Source organism: Orycteropus afer, unplaced genomic scaffold, assembly GCF_000298275.1.
Source record: "Orycteropus afer afer isolate SDZICR_OR568_19922 unplaced genomic scaffold, OryAfe1.0 scaffold00060, whole genome shotgun sequence".
NCBI lineage: Eukaryota > Metazoa > Chordata > Mammalia > Tubulidentata > Orycteropodidae > Orycteropus > Orycteropus afer.
Window position 1 is genome coordinate 2,844,425 of NW_006921647.1, and position 14,221 is coordinate 2,858,645.

The 14,221-nt window shown below is 38.5% G+C and overlaps 1 pseudogene; it reads right to left on the reverse strand.

The window, feature by feature from the left end:
- Nucleotides 1-8,832: 8,832 nt before the first annotated feature.
- Nucleotides 8,833-13,849, reverse strand: LOC103195840 (annotated as a pseudogene).
- Nucleotides 13,850-14,221: the final 372 nt, after the last annotated feature.

The following is a 14,221-nucleotide window of genomic DNA, read 5'->3' on the forward strand; positions in this document are numbered from 1 at the left end:
CGGCATAGTAGATCATATGGTTGTCTGATTCAAAATGGCCAAAACCAGTCCATTTCAGCTCACTAATGCCTAGGATATCAATCTTTATGCGTTCCATTTCATTTTTTACAACTTCCAATTTTCCTAGAGTCATACTTCATACATTCCATGTTCCCATTGGATGTCTGCAGCTGTTTCTCCTCAATTTGAGTGATTCCATATCAGCAAATGAAGGTGTCGAAAGCTTTACTCTATCCATATGAGTAAGGGTGGTTTTACTCAGATGATGCAACTCATTCCCAGTCATATTTTGAGAGCCTTCTAAAATAAGTGAGTCATCCTCCTCCTCTCTATTGGACAATGTTTCTGGACTATTCATAAATTTGGGAAGTAATGTATCAGTCACTGTTTTTCTGTTATTCATAAGGTTTTCCCTGGCCAATTCTTTGAGAAGTTGATGGCCTCTTCCTTCTTCCTAGTCTGTCTCTGTCTGCAAGCTGGGCTGTTACCTGTGCACTATGTGCACCCCGCTGGGTTTGAAACACCAGTGGCACAACCTCAAGACTCAGAGCAACACATCACCACATTAGGACAAACCGACAGACAAATTTGTCTCCCTTAGCTGTTGGCAGCCTCTCCAACCTCCCCTTACCTGGATCCCTACAGCTGACTCCTCACTCTGTTCTGGTCCCCCTGGCCTTTTTCCTCTCCTTTCTCCCACTTTCCTGCCTTGCCGCTTTAGGGTGTGGCCTGGGTTCCCTCTTCTCACCTGGATACCTGCAGCTGACTCCTTGCTCTGTCCCGGTCCCCCTGACCTTGTACTCTCCTTTCTCTTGCTTTCCCGCCTTGCTGCTTGTGGGGCCTAGCCTGGGTTCCCTCTCCTCACCTGGATCCCTGAGGCTGACTCCTCGCTCTGTCCTCATAACCCTCGCCTTTTTCTGTCCTTTCCCCACTTTCCCACCTTGGTGCTTTTGGGCGTGGCCTGGGTTCCCTCCCCTCACTCCTCTCTCCTCACTCTGTCCCAATCCCCCTGGCCTTTTACTCTCCTTTCTCCCACTTTTCCACCTTGCCGCTTGTGGTGGCACAACATAGTACATAAAAATATTGTTTTACAACCTACTTTGGTGATTAGAGACTGGGGTTTTAAAAGCTTTTGAGCGACCATCTAAGATGCAACTATTGGTCTCCTTCCATCTGGAGCAAAGAAGAGTGAAGAAAATCAAAGTAATTTGGAAACAAGTAGTCCAAAGATAAGATGAACCATGAGAACCTCAGCCTTTACAACACTGAGACCAGAAGAACTAGATGGTGCTATCAATGCCAACCACGTGGAAAGGAATCAAAACTGGAGATCCTGGATAAAGTGGGAGAAAAAATGTGGAACAGAACTCAAAAATACAAAAATTACCAGAATTACTGGTCTTATAGAGACTGGTGGACCCCCAGAGTATGGCCCTGGGTTACTCTTCAGGCCTAGAAATGGACTCACTTCCATGGATTGGCTCTCATCCCAACAGAAGAAAGACCTACATGCAGAACACCTACACCAGGACAATGCAACTACCTTCTTTCGGGTGATGCACACCTTAGATCAATCAGCCATGAGACACCAGAGGGGCAGCATTCACACAGACTGAAAGCTGGACAGACAAGAATTCATAGATAAGAAGAGCACAAGGAGGGGGTAGTCACGAGGAGGAGAGGGTAGGAGAGTTTTTTTATGGCTGGGTAGGGTAATCTGGCCATGAAATCAAATGTGCATGAACTGTTGAATGTAAAAGAAATCTACTTTGTATATTTGCAACCCTAGCACAATTTTAAAAAGAAAGAAAATCCTATGGATCACTACACAACATTGTCAGATCCCGAACCAGTCATGGGGGTAATGTGGGACCAAACATCTGTTGGGCAAGGGTCACCATATGCCATGTCACCATGAGTTCAGGTTGCTATCAGTCATGACCAACCCAACAGCAGCTAACAACAATTGTAGGTAAGTGCTTTAATTTCTCTGATCCTGTTTCCCCATATATCGCTCAATAAATGAGAGATGTAGTGCAGGGAATGTTTAATATGTCTTTTCGTGCTAATGTCTTATAAATTCATTATTTTAAAGGGAGAGAAAAGGTCACTACCATAGAATCAATTCCAACTCATAATGATCCCCATTGGGCTTCCAAGGTGGTAAATCTTTATGGAAGTAGATTGCCCATCTTTCTTCCATGGAGTGGCTGGTGGGCTTGAACCATCAATCAATCCAATGCCTTAGGCCACCAGAGCTCATTTAAAAGGAGAGAGAGAAAAAACAAAATTGTTCTTGTTGAGTCCACTCCAACTCATGGCAACCTTACCTATAACTGAATAAAACATTGCTTTGTCCTAAGTCACTCTAATGATCTCCAGTATTTTTGAGTCCATCATTGTGGTTATTGTGTCAATCCATCTCAAAAAGTGTCTCCCTTGGATACTTCACCAAACATTATATCAACTTCCAGTGACTGATCCCTCCAGATAACATATCTAAACAAACAAGTGGAACAGTGTTCTGTTGTGATCCATAAGGTATTTATTAACAAATTTTCAGAAGTAGATCACCAGGTCTTTCTTCCTAGTCTATCTCAGTTAGGAAGTTCCATAACCTGTATAGCATAGGTGACCCTGCTGGAACTAGAAATACTAGTGGCATAGCTTCCAGTACCATAGCAAGACACAAGCCACCACAATAAGATTAACTAACAGATGGGTGGTGATTTTAAAATATTACTAAATGAAATTGTAATCCACATAGGAGTTCTGGTAAGATGGTGGAATAGGCAGACAAACTACACCGGCCTTCTTCAACAAAGAAAAGAGGAACCAATTAACACAGATATAGAAGATAATCCTGGACCCCTAAGCTTTGAAAGGAAGAATACAGAAGTGGGCTAAACTCCAGCTAATAAAAGAACCTGCACGAAAACACCAAAAACAGAAACATATGGAGCTGGGGATTGTCAGCAATCCTGATGGCACAGACAGCTTGGATATTGCCAAATGGTGTTATGACCTAAGAATTAACCTAAAAATCAGTTCTGCCAACCAAAGCCTGCACAGAGGACTGAACTGGTGGCTGGTGAATAAAAGGGGAAGCAGCAAAGAGGGAGATAGACTGAGTTTTGGGGTTTTGGCTGTCTGGAGGGTGCAGCCATTTTCAATGTTTACAAGTGGTTTGACCACTTTGGATACTTAAAGCAACAGCATTCTCTCAGATTCCAGGGATCTAAGAATAGGCTACACTTGCAGGGGACAGCAGGGACATATTGGACACTGTGGACCGGAAAGGTGTGATATTTCCCTTTTTATTCGTATACCATACACCCTCTTGGTGAACGGAGCTGTGGCCATCCCTCACTCCCACCCACCTTCTGGGCCAAGAGGAATTCCATCCCAGTCTGTGGAGCTAAGGCACTGCACTACCAGTGCTCCCAATACATATTATCTATATATATTTAATTATATATATAGCCTAAGGCACTTGACTGCTAAAGAAAAGCCTGGCAGTTCAAACCCACAAGCCACTCCTTGGAAGGAAGGTTGACCAATCTACTTCCGTAGTGACACTGCCTCAGAAACCCAAGGAGGGGTCGCTATGAGTCGAATCCAACTCGATGGCACATAACAACAGCAGCAGCAACAATATATGATATATAAAATATAGTGCTATTAGCTGTGAGGTCAAAGGTATTGAATCAGTATATATTATATAAGGTATTTTCAAACATAAATCCATGTAAAATAAGGCTATATATTATTCTGTTGACAAAAATGTTGTGACCAGAGGATCACAGAAACCTAACCTTGCATTTCCCCAAGGAGCAGAAGTTTAATATTCACTAACTCAGTGTTTAAGGACCTCCGATGGCACAGTGCCTAAGGACTGCTAACTAGAAGGTTGGTGGTTCAAACACATCAGCCACATTGTGGATGGAAGACTAGATAATCCACTTCCCTAAAGATTTACTGCCTCAGAAACCCAGTGGGGATCGCTATGAATTGGAATCTATTCGATGGCAATTTTTTTTTTTTTTTTAGCTTAGTGTTTACAGTGACTTTATAAGGCATGTTGTTGTTGTTGTTAGGTGCCATTGAGTCAGCTCCAACTCATAGTGACCCTATGTACAACAGAACAGAACACTGTCCAATCCTGTGCCAGCCTCATAGTCCTTGCTATACCTGAGCCCATGGTTGGAGTCACTGTGCCAATCCATGTTATTGAGGGTCTTCCACTTTTTCATTGACCCTCCACTTTACCAAGCATGATATTCTTCTCCAGGGAATGGTCTCTTCTGACAACATGACCAAAAGTGGTGAGATGAATTCTGGCCATTCTCACTTCCAAGGAGCATTCTGGCTGCATTTCTTCCTGGACATATTTGTTCACTCTTTTGGAAGTTCATGGTACTTTCAGTATTCTTAGCCAACACCACAACTCAAAAGCATCAACTCTTCTTCAGTCTTCCTTATTCATTGTCCAGCTCTCACATGTGAAGCAATTGAAAATATCATGGCTTAGGTTAGGCACACCTTAGTCTTCAAGGAGACATCCTTGCTCTTCAGCACTTTAGAGAGGTCTTTTGCAGCAGATTTGCCCAATACAGTATGTCATCTGATGTCTTAACTGCTGCTTCCATTGGTGTTGATTGTAGAACCAAGTAATATGAAATCTTTAACAACTTCAATTTTTTCTCCATTTTCTTGTGATGCTACTTATTGGTCCAGTTGTGAGGATTTTCATTTTCTTTATGTTGAGATGTAGTCCATATTGCAGACCGAAGTCTTTAATCTTCATCAGTAAGTGCTTCAAGTCATCCTCACTTTCAGCAAGCAAAGTTGTGTTGCCAATGTATTACAGGTTGTTAATGAATCTTTCTCCAATCCTGATGCCATGATCTTCTTTATATAGTCCAGCTTCTTGGATGATTTGTTCAGCATACAGATTGAGTAAGTATGGTGAAAGGATACAACCCTGACACACTCCTTTCCTGATTTTAAACCATGTGGTGTCCCCTTGTTGTGTTCGAACAGTCTCTTGGTCTATGCACAAGTTCCTGATTAAGTACAATCAACTGTTCTGGAATTCCCACTCTTCTCAATGTTATCCATAATTTGTTACGATCTACACAATTGAATGCTTTTACACAGTCAATAAAACACAAGTAAACATCTTACTGGTATTCTCTGCTTTCAGCCAAGATCCATCTGATATCAGCAATGACATCCCTCATTTCACATCCTCTTCTGAATCCAGCTTGCATTTCTGGAAGTTCTCTGTCAATATGCTACTGCCACCATTTTTTAATTATCTTCAACAAGATTTTATTTGTATGTGATATTAGGAGCTTGAAAATAATCCTCTCTTCTCTGAGATCATCTAGGCAATGAACCTGCCCTCCAGAGTATGGGTACTAACCATGATTACACATGTGAATTCACATGTGAATAGAAGAGTTCTTGGTACAGAGTGAGAGATTATTAAAGGTCAGCAGATATTATTGCTGTTGTCGGCAGTTAATTGGAGAAGTCTGAAAAGAAACTTGGGAAGTGTAAGGTCTTGGAAGTTTCTGATTAACCATTCATTCATGCCATTCTCCTTCTATTGGCCCTTCTGACTCCATGTGTCTTTGCCACAAATGGCCACAATATAGAGCTGAAATATGTGTGAGTTTTAATCTGTGCTTTATTGTACAAGCAGTGTGTCTTGCTCTTATCTCCTACAAGTTGTAATTCCTTTGTTTCATTATCCACTCATATGAATTTCCCTCTCCTCATCCTTAATCCTCCAGCATTGCCAAAAATCAAACTAACTAAATTTAGTTTAAATGGCTTTTTATTGTGAATTGCATATATTGGGTCAATGAAACCCATTGCCATCAAGTTAATTTGATTCATGTTGTTGTTGTTATTGTTATTTGCTGTCGAGTCGGCCCCAACTCATAGCGACCCCTCCTTGGGTTTCCGAGGCAGTATCACTACGGAAGTAGGATTGCCCAACCTTCCTTCCGAGGAGTGGCTGGTGGGTTTGAACCGCCAGCCTTCTGGTTAGCAGTCAAGTGCCTTAGGCACTATGCTACCCAGAACCCATTAAAATAGCGTAGAACTTACCATAGGGTTTTCAAGGCTGTAAATCTTTTTGGAAATAGACTTCCACATCTTTCTTTAGCTTCCACTTATTTTTATTTTTTATTTTTGATAACTTATATGTTACATGATTATTAATGGTACAGCTTTCGTGTAAAATTCAATCAAATTTTATGAAAAAAATTACAAAATTTTGTAAGGTGGGTTAGCATTGTTCTAATTAGAACCCAAAATAGTAAATAGCAACCCTTTAAAAATGCATATTTGTTAAAACTGTGTTTACAAATAATTGGTTAAAGAGAAGATACAAAATTTATCACTGTAAGAACCAGTTTGCTAAATACATTTCTCACTAAAAATCTACTGGTCTGTTTTACATCGTTAGTGGATTTTTAATTAAAAAAAAAAAAACAATATAAACTTACAGGCTTCAAATTTGTAACCTGCATCCAATAGAAATTTATGTATCAGTACTGAGTATGAAACTGTGGTAATTAAGAAAGTGCAGGTGATTAGCCATTTCACTACTTTGTACATGTGTAGGTAATACTTGATTAAAAACAAGCACTGTGAATATGGAGATTATAATAATGTTTGGATTCCAATAATAAAATATTTAATTCCCAATTAAAGCAGTTCAATTACAGAACAAATTAAAGTTACGATTCCAGTAAACGACTGTAATTGGCATTTAAAAACCACAATATAAGAGTTAGAAATTCTAGTTTTGCTCACTACTTAGTAAAGATTAATGTATTAACAAATTGTCTCATGTGTTGCTTCAGTTGAATCTGAATTTAGAATTGGACTTAACACTGAATATATTAAAAAGTACACCAAAAAAACTGTGTTACATATTGCTAAAGAGTAGAGTTTTGCTGTATTTACTTCAACAAGATTTTATATAAATGTTTAGTGAAAGGAGTTTTAATTTTTGTAAGCTTAACAGAAAAATTATTTGATTTTACATCAATTATCATATATAATACAATGTAGCACTTGTACCATGCAAAATGAAGGACATTGACATTTATCATTATAAATAAAATTCTCATTTGTAAATTATGAAAATTTGTCCAAATTATTTCATTTCTGCAATTAATCAGGATTTGTTATAAACTTAGACTTCTTACTATTTAACATTAGTACATTATTTTAAGAAATGCTAGCCTCAAAATATCACTTCAAATAAGTGCTCTATTTTTAACAAGTGACAATTAAATAATGTATAAATTGATAACTTTTCCAATTGTTGAAAACAAAACAAATGGCAGTATTTCTCCCTCTGTTGTCAAAATTAATCTTACCTAAAATGTTATTCTTCACAAAATACTACATAATTTACACTCACAATACAAACAGTGAATAAATATATAAATTTTCAATGATGAAAGGAATAATTATGGAAATAATAAGTTAAAGGTCAAAATACCAATTCCCAATTTACCATTATAGTGTTGCAGAGTTTATGTTAAAAAATACACATACTTTTGATGAAGTTAAGATCAAATATTTGAGGTAATTTTTTACCTATAAATATTTGCCTTTAGGTATAGTTTTCTTTCTAATGGCTACAGTATACCACTAAAGAAATGAGCCAGAAATATCTTACGTATAAATTATCTTTTAAACTCACTGCCATTGAGTCAGATCCAACTCATAGCAATCCCTCCTTGGATTTCTGAGGTGGTATCATTATGGAAGTACATTGCCCAACCTTCCTTCCAAGGAGTGGCTGGCGGGTTTGAACCACCAGTCTTCTGGTTAGCAGTCAAATGCCTTAGGCACTACACCACCAGAGCTCTCAAATTATCTTTTAGTTATTCTGAATTCCCTTCCTCATTGCTTCCAAAGATATTTACTAAAATTGCAAATATCTTTTAAAACTGATTGACCACCAGAAGAGTCTGAATAGATAATTCAGACCGTGAAAAAATAAGTAAGACATACAAATGAACTGGATAGGCACATATTTTATTTTTGTCATTGTTTAAGAGGCACACATTATGCAACCTAGGTAAAAATACATTAAGTCTATAGCATTAATTCATCAAAATAATCACAACTTCTGTACAAGTAATTAACAGCAAAAATAAATATCTCTGTTCTCTTTTGCAAGCTTATTTTAAAACACATTACACCAGAGTACAAACAAAAATTATATAAAACACCATTTACACTTTATTAATATGTTCGTATGAGAATCAAATTACAAAGTTTTGCATAGGACTCTAATCTGAGTACTTTATGGCACATAATTCAATTTGATTGAGTATTGAGAGTTACTATTATCCAAAACTTAGAATTCATGTTCTGTTTGTATCATTTAACATCACATTTATGAAATTCCCAAGCTATTTCTGACTCTAATAATTTATGGAAAGCTAAATTATTTTGTGGTTGCTATCCTGAAATTTTAGGCCTGATGTTTCCATCATAATCCGTTTTTCAACACAGACACTGAAGATGATTTTAAATTTCACTATTAAAACTTCCTTTTACTGAGATTCTGAATAAATATGCTTCCTGAAAATTGCAGTTTACAACATTGAAAATCATCTCAGTGCTATATCTTTCAATGATTGGCTTTAAAAGTGTAATTTAATGTCTGAAGTGCTCAAGTATGTCTAAGTTTAAAAGACATATAACACAAGTTACAATACTGTTTGGAAAGAACAGATAATGCAGAATGGCAGGTTTGTACTACTTCCTTGGGCCAAGACTTTCCCAGGTTCATTAACAATTGGCCAGATATCATGCAGTGGCAAAGCACCTCTTTACTAAGGAAAGCCTAGAGTCCGTGCCTACAATATCAATATCTACTTCTGAGAGGGTACTTTCCTCACTGAGAAATTGCACTGCAACTGTTTGGGTTTACTGGGTGCTTTTGAAACCAAGTTTTGCTCTGAGTAACACAGAACCTCCATTTTCTGATTTTTCTGAAAGCTTCCAAAAGGCTTTTATTTTTCTGCATTCCGTATTTCAGGGGGAAGGGACTGCATGTTTGTGACTCCTCCATTCACTGGTGGCACCACCTGTATCTTGGAAAGCACACTTGTGCCACCATAACTTCAGGATTATACTTGTAATCCATTCTGAGATCTGTGTTGCCAGCAATATATTTCCAGCATCTTGCAAGATTTAGAGGTGTGGACTAAATATCATTTAATGATACTTGATGGTGCAATCTACTTTAGTAAAGATTTACCACCTCAGAAACCCAAAAAGGGTCACTATGAGTCAGAATCAACTCGATTGTGATGAGTTAGGTTTTTTGATATGTTAATAAATCTACATTATAATAAGAAGCAGTTGGATTTTGCTCTGATAGCTTCCTGAGGTAGACAATAACAGTGTTTCTTTCTTTTTTTTTTTTTAATTTTATTGTGATTTGGGTGAAAGCTTACAGAGCAAATTCATCTTCCATACTGCAGTTCACATATACTTTGTCTCATGACATTGGCTGTAATCTCCCTCAGTGCAACAGCTCTCCTCCCCCTTCCTCCCCATAGCCACCTCTTTCTTCTGTCCTTTCCTCCCATGCATTCCTGCCCCCTGAGCTGTCTCCCTGTGCATACACAGCCCTTCTTTTTCCCATGATTGCTCTCTTCAAGGAGTGCTATCTACCTAACATAAATGTTCAGCTCACATGTCTATCTTTTGTTTGGCTGGAAGCCACCGCAGTGCATTCAATTCCAGACCTGAAGGGCAGCTAGGGGCCACCAGGCTCTATCAGACCAGCAAACTTGGTCTCTTTTTTTTATGATTTTGAGTTTTGTTCCACACTCTTCTCCCACTGTATCCAGGATCTCCTACATAAATCCCCCTCTGAGTGGTTGACAGTGCACCAATGGTAGCTGGGCACCATCTTGTTCTTCTGGTCTCATAGTCATATAGGCTGAGGATCACATGGTATACCAGTCCCTTGGACTAATTGCTTCCATGCATCTTTGGTTTTCTTCATTCTTCTTTGCTCTGGACAAGGAGAGATTGATCATTGCATCTTGATGGCCACTTGCAAGCTTTTAAGATACCAGTCCCTACTTGCCAAAGTAGAATGTGGAACAATGTTTTGCCAATTGAGCTTGATGTCCCCTGCGACCATGGTCCCAAGCCCACAGGTCCAACTACTTGCTCCCTCTGGGTAGCTGGCTGTGGCCAAGAAGGGACTACAATCTTGTTCCCTTGCAGCTCTACTACATACATAGAAATCCTTATGGAATGTACAAATACGCTTGTAGAAATATTGTCTGCCAACCCTATACATGGTCATGGGAATACTCCCCCTTGTAAAGACATACCTAATAGTTTAGCCTGTCAACTCTTCCATCTACCCATATATCAATGTTTGCCATCACTGACAATGTGGTATTATATGTGTAAAAGGGTTCATCTTTGTTGTCTGTACCTTCCATGTACCTCTCTATATCTTCCTATTCCTCAATGCCACTGTGTTGATCACTCACATTTGGTACATTGCCCTTTGTTTCACCCAAATCACTACTTGTTTCTACCTATCTAACAGTGTTCCCTCCCCTCCCCTCCCACCACTGGTAACCAACAAAGAAAATTTCCTTCCATAGATAAACCTTTCCTTGACTTTTTACAAGTGTGGACTGATAGAATATTTGTCCTTCTGTGATTGATTTATTTCACTCAGCATAATGTCTTCCAAGTTCATCCACATTATGTGGTGTTTTTTCAGATTCTATGTTATTCTTTAGGGTTGCATAGTATTCCATTGGGTATGTGCCATAGTTTGGTTATCCACTCCTCTGTTGATGGGCACCTAGGTTGTTTCCATTTTTTTCCTATTGTAAATAGTTCTGCAATGAACATGGGTGTGACTGTAACAGCTTTCACACTCATTCAAATATCAAGACTCACCCTGTGAGAGATCATTGGACACAAGTTGTGCATTTGGAAAATCCTGCTCTAGTCTGTTGATATTTTTCACCCTGAAGTATAGCATAGCTGGAGATGAGTTGCTAGAGAAGACTTTAATATTCCACTTGGAAGTGATATTGTCATGTCGCCAGTGATCCTCACAATAAACATGGTGGGATCTGCTCCTTCAAAGAAGACATTAACAGATTCTGTAAGGATGATTGCCACAGGTAAAGTGTCCTGATTTCCAAGACTAACAGGGCTGGGACCTCATGAAACACCTACTGTCAGAGTATTGGTTGCACTCAATTAAACAGTTGAGATAAAGGAAGAACTTTCTGCCAGGTAAAAGGAGTGGCAGGAGGTGGGCTAGTGTTAGAAGTTATAGGTGGACTAAATGGCCTGGGTATTTCATTAATCCCACTGAGTTTACCTGAAGTAAACGTTGGTTTGGAAGCAGGCCTTGGAGGTAGGACAGTGGTGCCTACAGAAAGAGGAGCAGGCTGGGCATAACTGAAGATGATGAACTTAGTGAAGCTGAAGATGATGAATTAAGTAATGCCTCGAACAGAAAGTCCTAGGTAAGTAAATCACTGGTCCCTTCCTAATGGAATGGAGCAGATCAATTTGATTTTGTTAAATCTTTACTAGATGAACTCTGATTCATCTCCACTGGGCTGTGACTAGATATTGCTGGAGAGAGTGTTATACTCCCTATGCTGTTGTTGTTAAGTGCCGTTGAGTTGTCTCTGATTCATGGCAACCCTATGTACAACAGAATGAGACATTGCCCCATCCTGTGCCAGCCTCATAATCCTTGCTATACCTGAGCCCATCATTGGAGCCAGTGTGTCAATCCATCTTGTTGAGGGCCTTCAGCTTTTTCATTGACCCTTCACTTTACCAAACATGATATACTTCTCCAGAAATGGTCCCTTCTGACAACATGACCAAAGTAGGTGAGACGAAGTCTGGCCATTCTTGCTTCCAAGAGTATTCCAGCTGAATTTCATCCAGGACACATTTGTTAGTTCTTTTAGCAGTCCATGGTACTTTCAGTATTCTTCACCAGCATCACAACTCAAAAGCATCAACTCTTCTTTAGTCATCCTTATTCATTGCCCAGCTCTCACTTGCATAAGAGGCAATTGAAAATATCATGGCTTGGGTTAGGGACACCTTGGTCTTCAAGGAGACATCTTTGCTCTTTAGCACTTGAAACAGGTCTTTTGCAGCAGATTTGCCCAATGCAATACATCATCTGATGTCTTGACTGCACTTCCATTGGTGCTGATTTTAGAACCAAGTAATATGAAGTCTTTGACAACTTCAATCTTTTCATTTATTGTGATGTTGCTTATTGGTTCAGTGTGAGGATTTTTGTTTTGTTTTTGTTGAGGTGCAATACATACTGCAGACTGTAGTCTTCAGTCTTTATCAGTAAATTCTTCAAGTTATCTTCACTTTCAGCAAGCAAAGTTGTGTCATCTGCATATCCCAGGTTGTTAACAAGTCTTCCTCCAATCCTAATGCCATTGTTCTTCTTCATATAGTCCAGCTTCTCGGATTATTTGCTCACCATACAGATTGAATAAATATGGTGAAAGGATACACTTCCTTCCTGATTTTAAACCATGAGGTATCCCTTTGTTCTGTTCAAATGACAGCCTCCTAGTCTATGTACAGATTCCTCATGAGCACATTCAAGTGTTCTAGAATTCCCATTCTTCTCAATGTTATCCATAATTTTTTATGATACATATAATATAATGCTTTTGAGTAGTCAATAAAACACAAGTAAATATCTCTCTGATATCCTTTGCTTTTTAATTCATCCATAGAAGCCATTGTGTGATACAAATTATTTGGATGCATAGGTTTGATTCCTATCTGGTCATTCTTTGGTTCTTTACCTTCTGAGTCAGAGTCACTAGATGAGTAGAAATGGTTCTCTTTGGTATCATTCTGATTTGCTTCTGGTTTAATACCATAGCCTTCTTCATCTACATCAGGAATGTTAAATGTATCAGCATCAGGACATTCACAGATTCTGCACACTTTTCCTTTTTAATTATTTCTGGCAAAGCAAAAGTCTTTCTTTTATAATTTCAACTACACTAACAGGGTCACATTCTTCAAATTCAGTAAGGCCAGGACTTTGCTTCCCAGTTCTTTTTGACTGAACAAGTTTTTGTATCAAACTTTCAACTGTGGTGTGAGCCATGTTATTTATCAATTCTTCATGGACCCAGCCTATTTGCAAATGAATTTTCTTTATAGCATTTGACAAGGATTCTATAATATACTTTATATGAATGAGATGAGTTTCTTCAATATCCTGAATTCTGAGCTGTTTCTGTCATTTTCTGTTCAAAATCAGCTTTTGCTAATGCATATTTTTCCACAATTTGTAGGTATCTGTAGGGTCTTAGATTTAACAGCTGTCTTTTCTATTTCTCTTTGCATAGCTCCTTCCTTTTTCAAATGTTCCTGTTCTATACACTTGTCATTGTAATTTTCCTTAGATTTCTGGAGGGCATGAGTTATGTTCTGAATAGTTTGGACAGCTTCCAAAATTCCAGCAACTTCTTTAGTCTTTTTATGAGATTTTACTTGCTCTTCTCCATACTCCTGAACTTCCTTTATCAATTCTTGCAAATTTCAAACATGATCCAGGTGATAATTTGAAATTTCTCTATAGATGTTTTGAACACATTCCACACTGGTGCAAAACCTCCAAGTTGTAAATAATTGCTTGCTGATTTTGCTAGTTCTGTCATTGACCTGAAATGTGCCTCTTCAGTGTGGCTCCTTCTCCTACAAAACCTACTTCTTTTGTCGATATTTGTCTATGTTTCATATTATGATAGAGAGCCAAGCCACTATTTACCAAAAAAAAAAAAAAAAAAAACACTCTAATGAGATGTGCCAGAGCCACATGCAGCTGCACAGAGGTTGGTGACCACAGCTGCCTGTCCGCCACCAGATAAACACTGGCTCAGGCTCCACTGCACCCATGCTTTTTGATTCTGCTGCCATCACCTTTTTCTTAGTGATCCTTTTCTATGGCTTTTAATAAAACAAAAATTTTTCTCATTTTTTTCCTGAAACTTCTCTTTGATTTTGTTCCTAGACTCATTGCATTGCTGAGAACAGTTTAATTTTTAGATTAATTTTTCTTCCAGAAATAGTCAAAACAGCCAAGTTTGACTGGTTCTCAAAATCAACATCAATCTGG